Here is a 13203-nt window from a genome sequence, read left to right on the forward strand (position 1 = left end):
GGTAAAATTTTTGGGCTTTCATTATTACGACCTTTCAGAATAACGAACATTTTTCCGCGGTCCCTGAAATTCGTTATACCGAGATTTCACTGTATCTGGGCTTTAAAATTCCAAAGAAGTATACTCTACTTACATCGCTGAGTTCATCCATTCATACGAGCTTTTATTCATTTGTTTATACATGGTCTGTCCATAAACTGATGAGGCTGGCTCTGATAAAAAGAATTTATTGATCTGGTCAGTACATACTATTAAAATTTTGCAAATTAGTTCCTTTGGGCGTTGATACACTGCTTACAATGTAATTCCCACGCTGCAAAGGTTACCTGAAAGTTGGCTGCCGTGACCTCTTTCGAGACTCTGTGACAGCCCATTGGATGGCGGGAACACCGTTGAAACGGTGACCCATAGGGCTTCTCTGGGGCTGGGGACAGGAAGACGCCTGCCTGTCTCACATCAGGGCTGATGCAGCCCTGATACATCCCTTATGTGAGCCAGGCAGTTTTCTTCCTGTTCCCAAACCTCAAGGGAAGCCTGTGATGATGCAATGGAGAAAATTAAATTCTGCAATAACATGATGGTGCCCTGTTTCTTGCTCTAACAGCAAAACAAGCCATATGCCGTGTTTTACCATTACAATAACAGCTGGTGCCACTGGTTAAGTATGGAAAATACAGCAGCAGACTTGTGCGAGTATTTGAGTACTTCGAATATTCGAACGAATATTACAGTATTCGAATTCGCTTCGATTCGAATTTAAATTATCGGAAATTTTGAAGTATCCGAAATGAATGAATAGGGGCATGTTAGTCCGCATGTAACCCCCCTGTAAAGGTCGTTTCACTGCAGTGGAAGGGTGCTATGCCGTGAATACACATTTCCAGGAAAAATCCGCATTGCTGCGAAGCCTCATTAATGAACATTAAACTCTCACATCGATTCATCATTTTTTGAGTTTAAAAGCTTGTTATACCAGCTTATATGCTCCAAGTATAGTAAATTTTAAAACGCAACATATTTTGCAGGTTATCGGTTGCATTCTACCGAAAGTCAAATCCTGCTACTATTCAGAGTTGCTTCCACTTCCTTTGAACCAAAAAGAATGACATTTGTGCATGCCTTGTTTGCATTTTTTCACTGTTCATTACTCAACACCTTGTGACTGGTGCAGCATAGCCTTAGCTGCTTTTGCGCCATAAAGACCGAATGAACTAACTTACTAGCTTTGTTTCAATTAAAAAAAAAATTGTGCAAGTTAGTTGGGTCATGACAAATATGCTAATTTTTCTTTATAACATGGGATATATACTATTTGAATTCGATTCAAAATTATTTGACCAAAATCACTATTCGCTTCAAACCTAAAATGTACTATTCGCACTAGCCTATACAGCAGTGTTTTTGCCTGACATTGTTGACACATACATAATCAGTTTTTCATTGCATCATTATTTTATTAAGTTAGTGATACTTTGCAAATGAAGCTTATGATGTCAGCCCCTCCTCCACATGGGAGCACAAACATTGCAACTTGATTTATTCATCTCAGCATAAGCAAAGATGGCCTGCTTTTGCTGAATATGACAAAGATATGCAAAGTGAACATACTGCGAGTGTCAAAGGAGGTAGAAGAAATAGAAAAAGAACAGTGGTGTTGTGGTCAATTGAATTAGATTTCTATTTTTCTTTCTGATATGTTTGTGGCCCGTGTCGCAGCAGCGTAGCTGTATACAAAGCTCAGAGGGTATTGCTGAAGCACCTTTCCAGGAGTACTAAAAATTTAATTGATTGTGGAAAGTTCTGTGGGGGAATATTAGATTGTGTCAGCTAACTAATACACTGTTCTTGGTATGCACTTATTAAAAATTGCATAAATTGAGCAGGGATTCATTTCTAACTGATATGTTGTGCAGGCACCTCCTCTGTTCAGGCCTACGACTCGTGTCTGAGATGGTGTAACTCGCAAGCTGCGTCATAGCTTTTTCACTCACAGTGAAGAATAGTAATTGCAGAACATTTGTGGATGATCTTTCAGTCATGACTTTCTACACAACATAGTGAAGGAAAGGAGATGACTCTTAAGGGCTCAGTTTTCTTTGTTAGACACAATATTAATGAGAACTAACAGACAATAATGCCAAGGAAAGTATAGAGGGTGTTATCTGTAGTATTTAGAATATAAATGTGAAGAAAGTAAAGTGGATGAAAACATAACTTGCCGCCGGCAGGCACCGAACCTGCGACCTTCGAATAACGCGTCCGATGCTCTACCACTGAGCTACAGCAGCGGTCATCCTCCCGTCCACTTTATGGGGTATAGATGTGATTTAAACCTAGGAGTGTTAGTCAGCGCCAATCGCAGCCATGGCGGCGAGTGTGGAACACTCTTTTTCTGCCTTTCTGGCGTCACGTGTCATGTGATCTTTTTGCGAGCTGGAAGCTGACCGGCAGATGATTGGCAGGTTCGGTCCCTGCCGGCAGCAAGTTATCTTTTCATCCATTTTAGTTTCTTCACATTTATATTCTAAATACTACAGATAACACCCCCTATACTTTCCTTGGCATTATTGTCTGTTAGTTCTCATTAATATTGTGTCTAACAAAGAAAAAGAAAACCGAGCCCTTAAGAGTCACCACCTTTCCTTCATTCATAGCGAGGGTCTCGTTCTGGCAGACTTAATGCCTTCAGGTAGTATGCGAGGGATTATTGGTCAGCTTCCAGCTCGCAAAAAGATGACGTGCTACGTGACGCCAACAGGTAGAAAAAAGAGTGTTCCACACTCGCTGCCATGGCTGCGATTGGCGCTCACTAACACTCAGGCACGTAGGCAAGGGGGGGGCCCGGGGGGCCCGGGCCCCCCCCCGAAAATTTTCCAGCCCTCTATATTCCCAGGCAACCTTTTTTTTGTTTTTGCCATGGAAAGATTGTCTTTCGAAGAATTAGGCCTTGGGCCCCCCCCGAAAAAAAATCCTGGCTACGTGCCTGCTAACACTCCTAGGTTTAAATGCCCATATATACCCCATAAAGTGGACGGGAGGATGACCACTGCCGTAGCTCAGTGGTAGAGCATCGGACACGTTATTCGAAGGTCGCAAATTCGGTTCCTGCTGGTGGCAAGTTATCTTTTCATCCACTTTACTTTCTTCACATTTATATTCTAAATACTACAGATAACACCCCCTATACCTTCCTTGGCATTATTGTCTGTTAGTTCTCATTAATACACAAAACATAGTGGTAATTTGACTTGGGAAAAAAAAAATGGGTGGGAAGGTTCCATAATGGTAATCCAACAATGTGGGCTGATTGAACGCGCACTTCTTGTGTCCATTTCAAGTTGTGCCCCACAAAAATGTTTTATTTTATTGTTGAGCCAGGTACCACCGAATGATTTTTCTCTTTGGTGTTTTCTTTTTGGCTCCAAGGTGCAAGACGACATCTCGAAGAGGTACAAGGGCCGGCCTGTCAACATAATGGGAGGAATCAATGTCATGTGATGACTTGTGTTCTAGCGAGACCCAGTGTACTTGCCGAAAGGCCTTTGACCACTGCAAGTGAACAGCGCCCATTCCTGATGGCTTGCTTGGTCACAACCACTGACCCTTTGGCACGATGGGCTTCCTGATGACTCGTAAGAGCTCGAGGCACATGTGAAGGACAGAGATAGGCAAAGGCACTGTGGAAACTGCACATCCTTTAGGGTGTGCATGAGCACTACTCCATTTAAGGTGTGATGTCACTCCACTTGAAGTGTGATATACGCCCAAAACGTGTATGTTTCCTGTGCGCCTTCCGAAGGGTGTATTGTTTCCAGATCTATACCAGTCGTTTAATGAAGTGTGCATTTCCTTCTTTGACTTTCTTGTCTTGGAAATCAAGAGATGCGGAGGTATGCACACTGTTCCTGTCAAGAAATGAAAGTTTAGTGATGAGTATTGCGGTAAGGCAAAGGTACTCTTTAAAGGGTGTGCTGTTTTTGAGGGTGTATTCTGCAGCAGGGTGGCGTACATGGAGATTATGGAAACGATTGGGCTGTTGCCACAGCAGCTGCTGCCACGTTTAGACGGCATTGTGGTGGCACAGGGTTTCCAGTATATTTTAAGCATACTGTCACTTGATGCTAACCAGCTGTTTTACAACAAATGGCACCTACGTTGTCAAAAATGTGTGCCACTGCATATAATTATGAACTAGTAATTATGCAAGACACATTCTGGTTTTGATTATTGCGTGGTCGTCATGCAGAGTGAAACGAACACATCAGCATCGTGTGACAAAATGCGAAATAATTATCTCGAGCAGGCATCTCATGGTTGCCTCTTCAGTACATAGGTATGGTTGTTATTGCTGTTGACATTTGTGCTTGTCAATGGCTTCTACAAATTTTTTACTTATATTTACACTTGCTTTTTGATGATATTATGTTGAATATAAATACGTCACTATACTGACTGTGCACTGTCATGTTTGCCTGGGAGAGTGAATTTAATGGTCCAGTGTGCATAAGCTTAATTTCTTAAGAATGTCTGCTTTAAAAAGTCTGTGTGCAATTGCCTATGCAAAGTAATACTGAAGGAGTGGACAGTCATATTAAAGTCGGGGTTATGTGCTAGTGTAAATGTTTTGTGTAATTTGTCCTCACAAGTTTGTGCCGACATGTCCTGGTGAGTGTGAGCATATCTTTCACTGTTGCCAACACCGGTCATAGAAGCTATTACTGTACTCCCACAAAAGCATGCCTGGGACACCCTATTTGGAGTCAAGGAGCGAATTTCTCCATGAAGAATGACTGAAATTATACTGATGTGTTTATTGCTATGTGAACAACTTGAGAAAAGTTTGAAATTTGCCTTGTCTCAATAACATGACAGTAGGGCTCTTGCTTTTCACATGGGATTTCAGAATTTCCTTGTTTTACGATGGAGCTTCAGGTTTCGAGTGTCAGTGGCGTAGGCAGAAATTTTTTTCCGGGGGGGGGAGGGGGGCATTTCCTTGATCCGACGTTGGATCTGGGCAGATAAGTAAGGCCAAGTGTCATTTTGTGCTCTGTATCCCATGGGAAAGAAAAATGTCGAGGGGGCACGGGCCCCACCCCCCTGGCTACACCACTGTTGAGTGTGCTTGAAATAATCCTGCAGACGTATTTCATCTCGTAAATGTACCTGAAATAGATGACTCTGCATGAGCATTTATTTGTTAGGCCTCCAAAGTAAAACTGTGATGAGGCAAAGAAGACTGGGACGAAGCGAAGACAGTGAACTGACAGGCTGTCTTCGCTTCATCCCCGTCTTCTTTGTCATCATAACGGTTTTTCCTCAAGTAATGAACCAACTAGCTCAGCAACAAGCCCTGTTGACTTATATTTCCTCCAAAGTTTGTTTGCTATTTGTTGCAAAATTAGACATTCCTTATAGTGTTTAATCGATACATAAAAGCACGCTATGTAATGCTTCTGGCCATCTTACTGAGGTCTTATAACCTCAAGAATGGCAAAAGAAGAAGCCTAGCCTTGTAAGTGGATTGATGCTTTTACGATGTAATAGGTCGCGTACATCCCACATTGGTGATAATTTCTTGTTGAAGCATACGTGAGAGAATTTTTTAGATCTTCTATCGCTATTGTTAGGTGCCCTTCCTCACTGACAATGGTCAATAAAAAGGAGCTTACAGTCATCGATTGTGTGTGCAATGCATCATCAATTACTTCTTGGCTATTTCAGGCCAATCACTACATCGCTGTTCTCTTGGCACTGGGTGTTCTACTGTGAGCAGTGAAGTTAAAAAAGGAAGATACCATTGTGTGCTTGTATACAGCTTTCCGAAAAAAACAAAAAAGAAAACTATTTACGTAGTTTATATTTTGAGGAAATGATAGGGGTGATATGACGACGAATTTTGAAGCATGCGTGTATGTGTGAGTTGAATGAAAACGTCTGAACTGCTTCTTTTTGGCTTGTCTGGTGGTGTTATAAGAAAACAATCAAGTTTATTGCTTAGACAATGGGAGCATATGTGCTCGTCCCGTGTTGATCTTCCCTTTTGTCTCTAGTTTTTTCGCGCTGTTTATTACTATGAGTATATGTGCAATCGGATGAGGAGGAGGGATGGGGGGCGAGAAAAGGACTGGAAACATGTGGAAAACCTTTTACAAGCATGTTGAAAAATACGCAAGAAACTCCCCAAAATCGCCAGTAGGAGGAAACGTGCAAACTGCCACTAAAATAGCCAGCAAAAATAACGTTCGCGGATGTGTCGGCAGTGGCATAAGAAAGTCTAAATGATTAATATCAGCGAAAGATAAAAAGGGTACTGGATAGCTGCGATAGAAACGAAGACAGTTACACTAAGCACCAAAGTCTAAAATAAAAGATGAGAAGTTTTATGATGATCTAAAGCGCCGAGCTGTACTGCATGCTCGTACTTATCTAGGGGTCCTTCATTATCCGCATGCGGTGTTAACGTAGAAAACTTGCCAGTGGTGACCATTCATGTGTAGCGTCTGCAAATTGCGTCGAAAGCATTCGCTAAAGTTTTGTATTATGCTGAACCGTCAACACAGAGGTAAATAAAGACTCTGCTCAGTCTCGGGTCCCGATGTTAAAAAATAGTAAAAAAACACAAAGAAACCTGCCTGTACAAAATACATATAGAAGACGGCTGGACTTGTCAAGCTTATGGATACACACTCGAGCGAAAGCTATCATTATATTGCATTGAAAAATAACTGAGGCAGCTACACACCAGTGGTGCGAACAGCGGAGCTGGTGGCTTCCCCTCCTCCTCACTCTCAGTTGCCTTTTTCACCTCTTGTTGCTATGCTACACTATACACGGCTATGATGTGTTTCAGCCTCTTCCCTCACCCTCACATCAATCCTCACTTTCACTTCCCTTTCCGACCCCCTTGCTATGCTATACTGTACAAGGCTACACCATGAATTACTCTCTCCCTCTCCTTTTCCTCCTCGTCACCCTCACATCACTCCTCATCCTCACTTCCCTTTCCCACTCTCTTGCTATACCATACTGTACAGGGTTATGCTATGCTATGCTCTCTCTCCTCCTTGCCTTCATGTCACTCCTTCTCGCCCTCACTTCCCTTTCCCACTCCCTCGCTATAGTATACTATGCTCCTTTCTTGGCTTTGCGTGCCTTGGCATAGTTAGGCTGAGCTCCCTATCTCCTAAGGTGGCTCCTCCTCGCCCAACCAGTTAATGCGGGACGGCAACGGAGTTTCGTCTAGCTTAAACAGCTCTGCTGTTAATAGTTTTTGTTTAATAACGCGACTTGTGCAAATGTTGATTGATACGTCAGTCCTTGGAATCTGCCCGGCGATTGCCTCCCATTGACGGGCAGACACCTGCACGTCTACCTGGGACATTCGTGTTTGTTCAATAGAAAAAAAAATCACAGTTTCGCCGCAAGGGCGAAGCAATGAATGCGATAGCAAGAAACTAATGCTATACGAAGTGAGGCTCGCCAATGGATACTCTCAGTTTGAACAGCGCTCCTGTTACAAAGGTGGCCGAAGCAGCGAAGGAAACTAGCGTGCTTCAAGTGTCGAGCTGTGACACTTGATAGTTCGCGCTCATCTTCTGTTTGTTCGTTTAGCGGCGTCGTTTAGCGGTGCTCCGTAACATGAGCGCGGACATCACGGTTAAAGCTTGAAACATCCCTCTTGCCCTCACCACGAGAAAACCGCGCGAGCAGACAGCGGAAGGCCAAGGTTCTCCTTGCGCAAATATAAGAAGCGAGCGAGCACGCCGACGACTTTTAAATGCGCTCGTCGCGCTCCTAGCGCCATCTCGCTGGTAATGAAGAAACGCTTATGAGCGCCGGCCATCTCCGAGTCCGTCCAGCGGCAAAGGGTGTGTATATAACGTTCGCCGTTAGCTATGCGGAGGACCTGCGTTCCGTGGCGCAGTGGCTAGCGCCACTCGCTGCGGAGCAAGAGGTCCCTGGTTCGATTCCGCGCTTCGGAAGCATTTTTCTGAATTATTTTTCTTTGGGGCTTTTATATATATATACGTACTTATACGGTGCATGACGGCGACGGGGACGGACATTTTCCAGCCGAGACTGTCCATATAATTGCTATCGCAATAAAAGTTGTGGCAGCTTCGCACTAGTGGTGCCAAGCCTGAAGGAAGAGCGCACCTGGGTGGTCTTCCTTTTTCTCTTTATTTTTTCTTTCTATTTCTTTCTTTCTCTCTCTATGTTTTTCTCGCTCGTTCTACCTTTATTTCTCTTCCCTTTCTCTCTATCTCCTTTTTTCTTTCTCGTTTTTGTGTTCGTTTCTTTCTCTTTCTATGTTTTAAGCTCAGAACTCTTTAACCTGTCGTTGAGCCGGGCAGTGCGAACAGGAATTATCATCATCATGAACCGGTACGCGCTCCCTTCGTCCTCTTCAATTTCTGCTTGGCTCCCACAACACACGCCGTCCGTTCACGAGCCACAGGAAAAAAACATTTCGAAATGTTACTCAGAAACTTGGGAATTACTCTTAACTCTGAAAATATTCTTTCCCTTGGGGCATCTTCTCTGGGCCACAGCAACAGGAACATCCGCTCAGCCGTATGCGAATTTCTTAGGGACACAAGAAGAATTCCTTGTTAATTATTCCCGCTCAAAATTTCGTACATCGGACTTCCTCTCGCTAATTGATTGTATTCCATATTATTGGTCTATTCCTATTATTTATTGGTACATAAACTAATAATTCTTCAATTTTTATAGATACCCTAGACGACTGATTAGTTCCTTCTTCTTCGTCTATATTCTAAATTTCCCCACAATGATGGGCGGGTCTGTTGCGTGACTAAAAATGGTGTCTTGACTTCTCTCTTGTGTCCGCGTTTGCATTAAAGGGCCCCTAAATCACCCAGAGGTCGAAATTATAATTAGTCGTGGTGTGACAGTTGTGCACGAGTCTACAACGAACACGTAGCCGTGAGAATTTTTCGAAACGGTGCCGTAATAGCGGAGCTACACGCGTTTGATGATCAAAACGCTGCGATCGCTCGTTTCACTCTTTCCTTTGCTACCCTCCGCTCGTCTGCTGGTCTCCTCTCCCAAAGCCGGTTTCCTCTCCTCGCCGAGTGCCCCTCCCAACCTCACGTGACGTACCGTCATCGCTGACGCGCTTTCGAAACAGCGGGCACTTCCGGTTGCCGCGACTCCAGGTCTCTTCGATTTGGCTCGCACTGCCTGCACTAGTTCTGAAAAGTGCCGTGGCGGTGCGAAGCGGTGCTGCGCCGGTTCAGCAAGTGCAGGTGCAGCCGGTGCAGCCGCGACACTGGCGACACTACCACGCGGCGGCTACCACCGAAGATGCAAGAGCAGGCCGTGTTGGTCCACGGCCGGTCTAGAGGCGCGCGCGCGCCTCCAGACCGGCCGTGGTTGGTCGAACAGCCGACGCGGCGTGTATCGCTGGTGTTGTTTACCAAAACACTGCCGCGGTGGCACTCTTCGTAGCTGCCGTATGGAACTGCTCGACTCTGCAGCGAGGACGATTCGGACAATGGCGATCCTCACAGCGACTCCGAGGAGGAGTTTGACTAGGGACCATAGTTTGACGGTGTATGTGTTTTGTCGCCTGCATGTTGGTACGTGAAGATGTAACTCCTGTTCCCGGGTACGAGAACGTCGTCGGCAGATTCCATGAGTGTAATTTCAAGAGACTGTTCAGACTATCTAGAGGCGTTTTACTGGTTCAGCGGAAAATTGCGCTGGTTTCGGCCTTCTATGAAAGCGTGTGCGAGGCCATACAACAATAAAAAACGAAAGTATCGGAGGTCCTTTGACCGACGCTAAGACGACTTGACGCGAATGTTCAGCTATCTTGGAAAGTGTATGCTCGCAAATTTGTGTTCAAAGGGTTTTACTGGCGTCGACTTCACGCTAGACTATAGGGAACGAACAATTCTTGTAAACCATTAAGACACATGTATACGCACGCTCACCATGATGAATACATTTTTAAACTCAAAAGTATTTCTAGAAGACTTCCTATCGCATCAGCTTCACGATTTCGCAAAGGCGAACTGAGAGAGCAGCATCGCGAATCGCGCCACATCTTTATTACTTTTTTTTGTATCATTCATATTGCCGTCATGTACGGTGAATTTTTCTGCTCACGAGACATGTAAAAGGTCCGCCTTAATAGCTGCCGAAAAGACGTGGCTAAAATTACCCGTCAGAGTCAGCAGTTTCACGCCCTGAACAACAACACGCAGCGTCGTCTGTTCCAAGCTTGGGAGGAGGAAGGGCGCCATGCTGCACTTCTTTGCACCTCCTTTTGAGCGAGTGTAGACCGGCAGAGAACTCGTGCAGCACTACGCTTGCACCTTGACAAAACGAGGGAACCGGTGCAGCGGGCGCGCGCGGCACCAGCAAAACGAGGACGACGGTGCTGCACCCGCTGAACTGGTTCCGCCGGTGCAGCCAAATCGAAGAGACCTTCCGTGAACTCCGTGCTTCTCCGATGTTGTTGCCGTGCCGGCCGGTGCTCCTACGAATCGTGCCGGTCAGGGGGCCGGAGCGTAGCCAGGGGAGGGGGGGGGGAGGAGTTCAACCCCCCCCCCCGAAATTTTTCGATTTTGCATGTGCATATATACACGCACACGAACTAACGCACGCACGAACATACAAAAAGGATGGTTGAACACCCCCCCCCCCCCACCCCCGAAAAACATTTCTGGCTACGCCTCTGGTGCCGGTATGGACCCTGTGTTGCGCGCATGCCTTCAAAGGATCGCCAACATGATGGACCCCGTACGGTGACACGTGTCGTGTCTTTTCGTTTTTCCAGTCGGCGCTTTTGCAGCCAAGCACCGCACCGGGTTCAGCACGCGCAGCTTATCAGGCCGCTAGGCGTGATTGTGCTGGTACGCTAGCAATTTGGCAGTTGCGTTACGGGCCGCAGTGGCCGATTCGCAAGCGCGCACACGCGGTCAACACGACGAAGAACAGCAAGGAACGCGGGCAGCTGCTTGCATACTAACCGGAAGTCGTTATTCAAAGGTTGTAGGTTCGGTCCCTGCCGGTGGCAAATATCTTTTCGTCCCCTTTAATTCCTTTACATTTATATAACAATTACTTCACTGCAGTAAAATACTGCAAATAATGCCTACATACGATACCTTACGTGGCTTCAATGTCTGTTAGTTTCATGAGATTGTGTGTACCAAAGAAACCGAGCCCTTGATCCATTCCCCATGTTTCGTTTACTTCTTGGCACTCCGTGGCGAGAAGTGCATCTGATCCAAACACTGCTCCTGATTTATGTCAGCTGTCAGCCAATAGCAGCAATCTGCTGTTGGGTGACATACAGCTGGCGGCCCGCTCACCGAAGTTAGTGAGGACGGGGCCTTTGTATGGACAGAGAGAGGGCACTTGGCAAAGTGGCAACTTCGCGCTCGGCTTGTAAACTCTAGCTTCAAAATTTGGCTGAACTGTTCGCAGCAGTGTTTGCTGTTCGCAGGATGTGTGTTTTTCACCAATACAGAGGGTTGATTCAGGACTCCTTTAAAGGCCAACTCCGGCGATTTTTCGAGGTCGATGGATCTCAATGAAATTCGCTGGGTACGTTCCTTTGAAAGTTTCCGTCATTTATGCCAAATTACAGGCTTGAGACACGCGCAGATTGTTTGCAAATGAATTTTAAAGATTGCCTGCAAACGCCTTCCCGGTTTCCCACAATTATTGGCAACACTGCGTCTGTGACGTCAATATTGTTAAGGCGACGGAAGTGACGCAGCCGAGGGCACCGCTAACTGTCAGTATCAGACGCGGCACTGTCAGTCGCAGACATTACAGCTGATGCGCGGCGTCCTCACCTCTCCACTGTGCGCCTGCTCGTCCCAGCTGTCACAGTTTTCATACTCCGCGCCGGCGTGACCGGCATACCTTGCACGACTTCCGGTTCGTAACAACTACTACGTCATACAGAGACAGTACACTCGGTTGTGTTTCGGTTTCGGTATTGCGCCTTTTTGCTTATTAAAAATTATTTTCGAATTTGCTGAACGTTTCTGCTATCGGGCGCGTGACTAGAGTGTCTCAGGAACATAAAAGCACCATTACCCTAACATGGTGAAAAAATCGCCGGAGTTGGCCTTTAAAGGGACTGGCAACTGCCCAGAACATGAAATTAAATGACTCCACTGATGGAAAGATTGCCCGTCGAATTGATTCAAACCAACCCTGTTTTTTTTTTGTGAGAGGTGGATTTATCTTTATTTTTTTATTGAATGTCGCGAAAAATGACCTGTGGCGCCTCTGCCGGCAAAAACATGAACGATCTGATGTACCCGGCCACGTGACCGTTGATTGCTGTACGCGGTCGACGATTTTTTTGTTAATATTGAAATATTGTTCGTTTCTTTATATTAAAAGGTATAGCATGCATTAAGGTGGCGCTGCTTTGCGTGACGTAATGATCCCATGCTTGTCAGCGCGTTTTGAGCAACTTTTCAGCGTGCTCATGCAACCATGCACGCAGTTTCCAGGTCACTACATAGCGACGTAGTTTTGCTACCTACACTTCATCTCAGAAGTGACGCGCGCTGCTACTCGGTGTGGCCGCGCATATGCGTAGTGACGTTTTCGATGACTTGGCTTAGCTCGTGCATCGAGAGAGTAACGACGCCAGGACAAGCCACCCACGACACAGGCGCAGGCAACCTTGGACGCATGCGCACACAACGCGGTAAAAATACAGGGAAGGCGTATAATGCCACATCATCTCATGTAACAGCTTGTTACTTTCCAAAATAGTTGAAAAGCTCTAAATAAAGGTTGTTAGGCATGCATAATTACAGGAACTCCTGCGAAAGCAGAACAACGATAGCTTTCACAAATCGCGAGTGGGGCTGGCGGCATCGCTATCATTTCTCAGCGTTGCTGGAGGAAAGGTACGTCCGTGTTTAGAGCCTTTCAGATCGAAACATACTGCTTGTAAAATAACTACGTGCTTTTGGGATTAACTACTGCAGCTACAAACACTGCGAAGGGTGAGCTTTCTGTCGCGCCGTAAAAAAATGGGTCGAGAAAAATCAATTGTCTGTCCCTTTAATGTGTGATCTGCAATAAACTTCAACCACCCGAAATAAATTGCTATAAAGCCCCACTTACTTGTGCCAGAGGTGTATCTTGTATTTTAAAATACATGATACTTCCTATAGGAAGTATCATGCATGAAGT

At 45.5% G+C, this 13203-nt stretch overlaps 1 pseudogene; it reads left to right on the forward strand.

Moving 5' to 3' along the window:
• Positions 1-5674, forward strand: part of LOC119395116 (CDK5 regulatory subunit-associated protein 3-like) — a 31204-nt pseudogene extending 25530 nt beyond the window's left edge.
• The last annotated feature ends 7529 nt before the right edge of the window (positions 5675-13203 follow it).

The sequence above is a fragment of the Rhipicephalus sanguineus genome, chromosome 5, assembly GCF_013339695.2.
Source record: "Rhipicephalus sanguineus isolate Rsan-2018 chromosome 5, BIME_Rsan_1.4, whole genome shotgun sequence".
Lineage (NCBI taxonomy): Eukaryota > Metazoa > Arthropoda > Arachnida > Ixodida > Ixodidae > Rhipicephalus > Rhipicephalus sanguineus.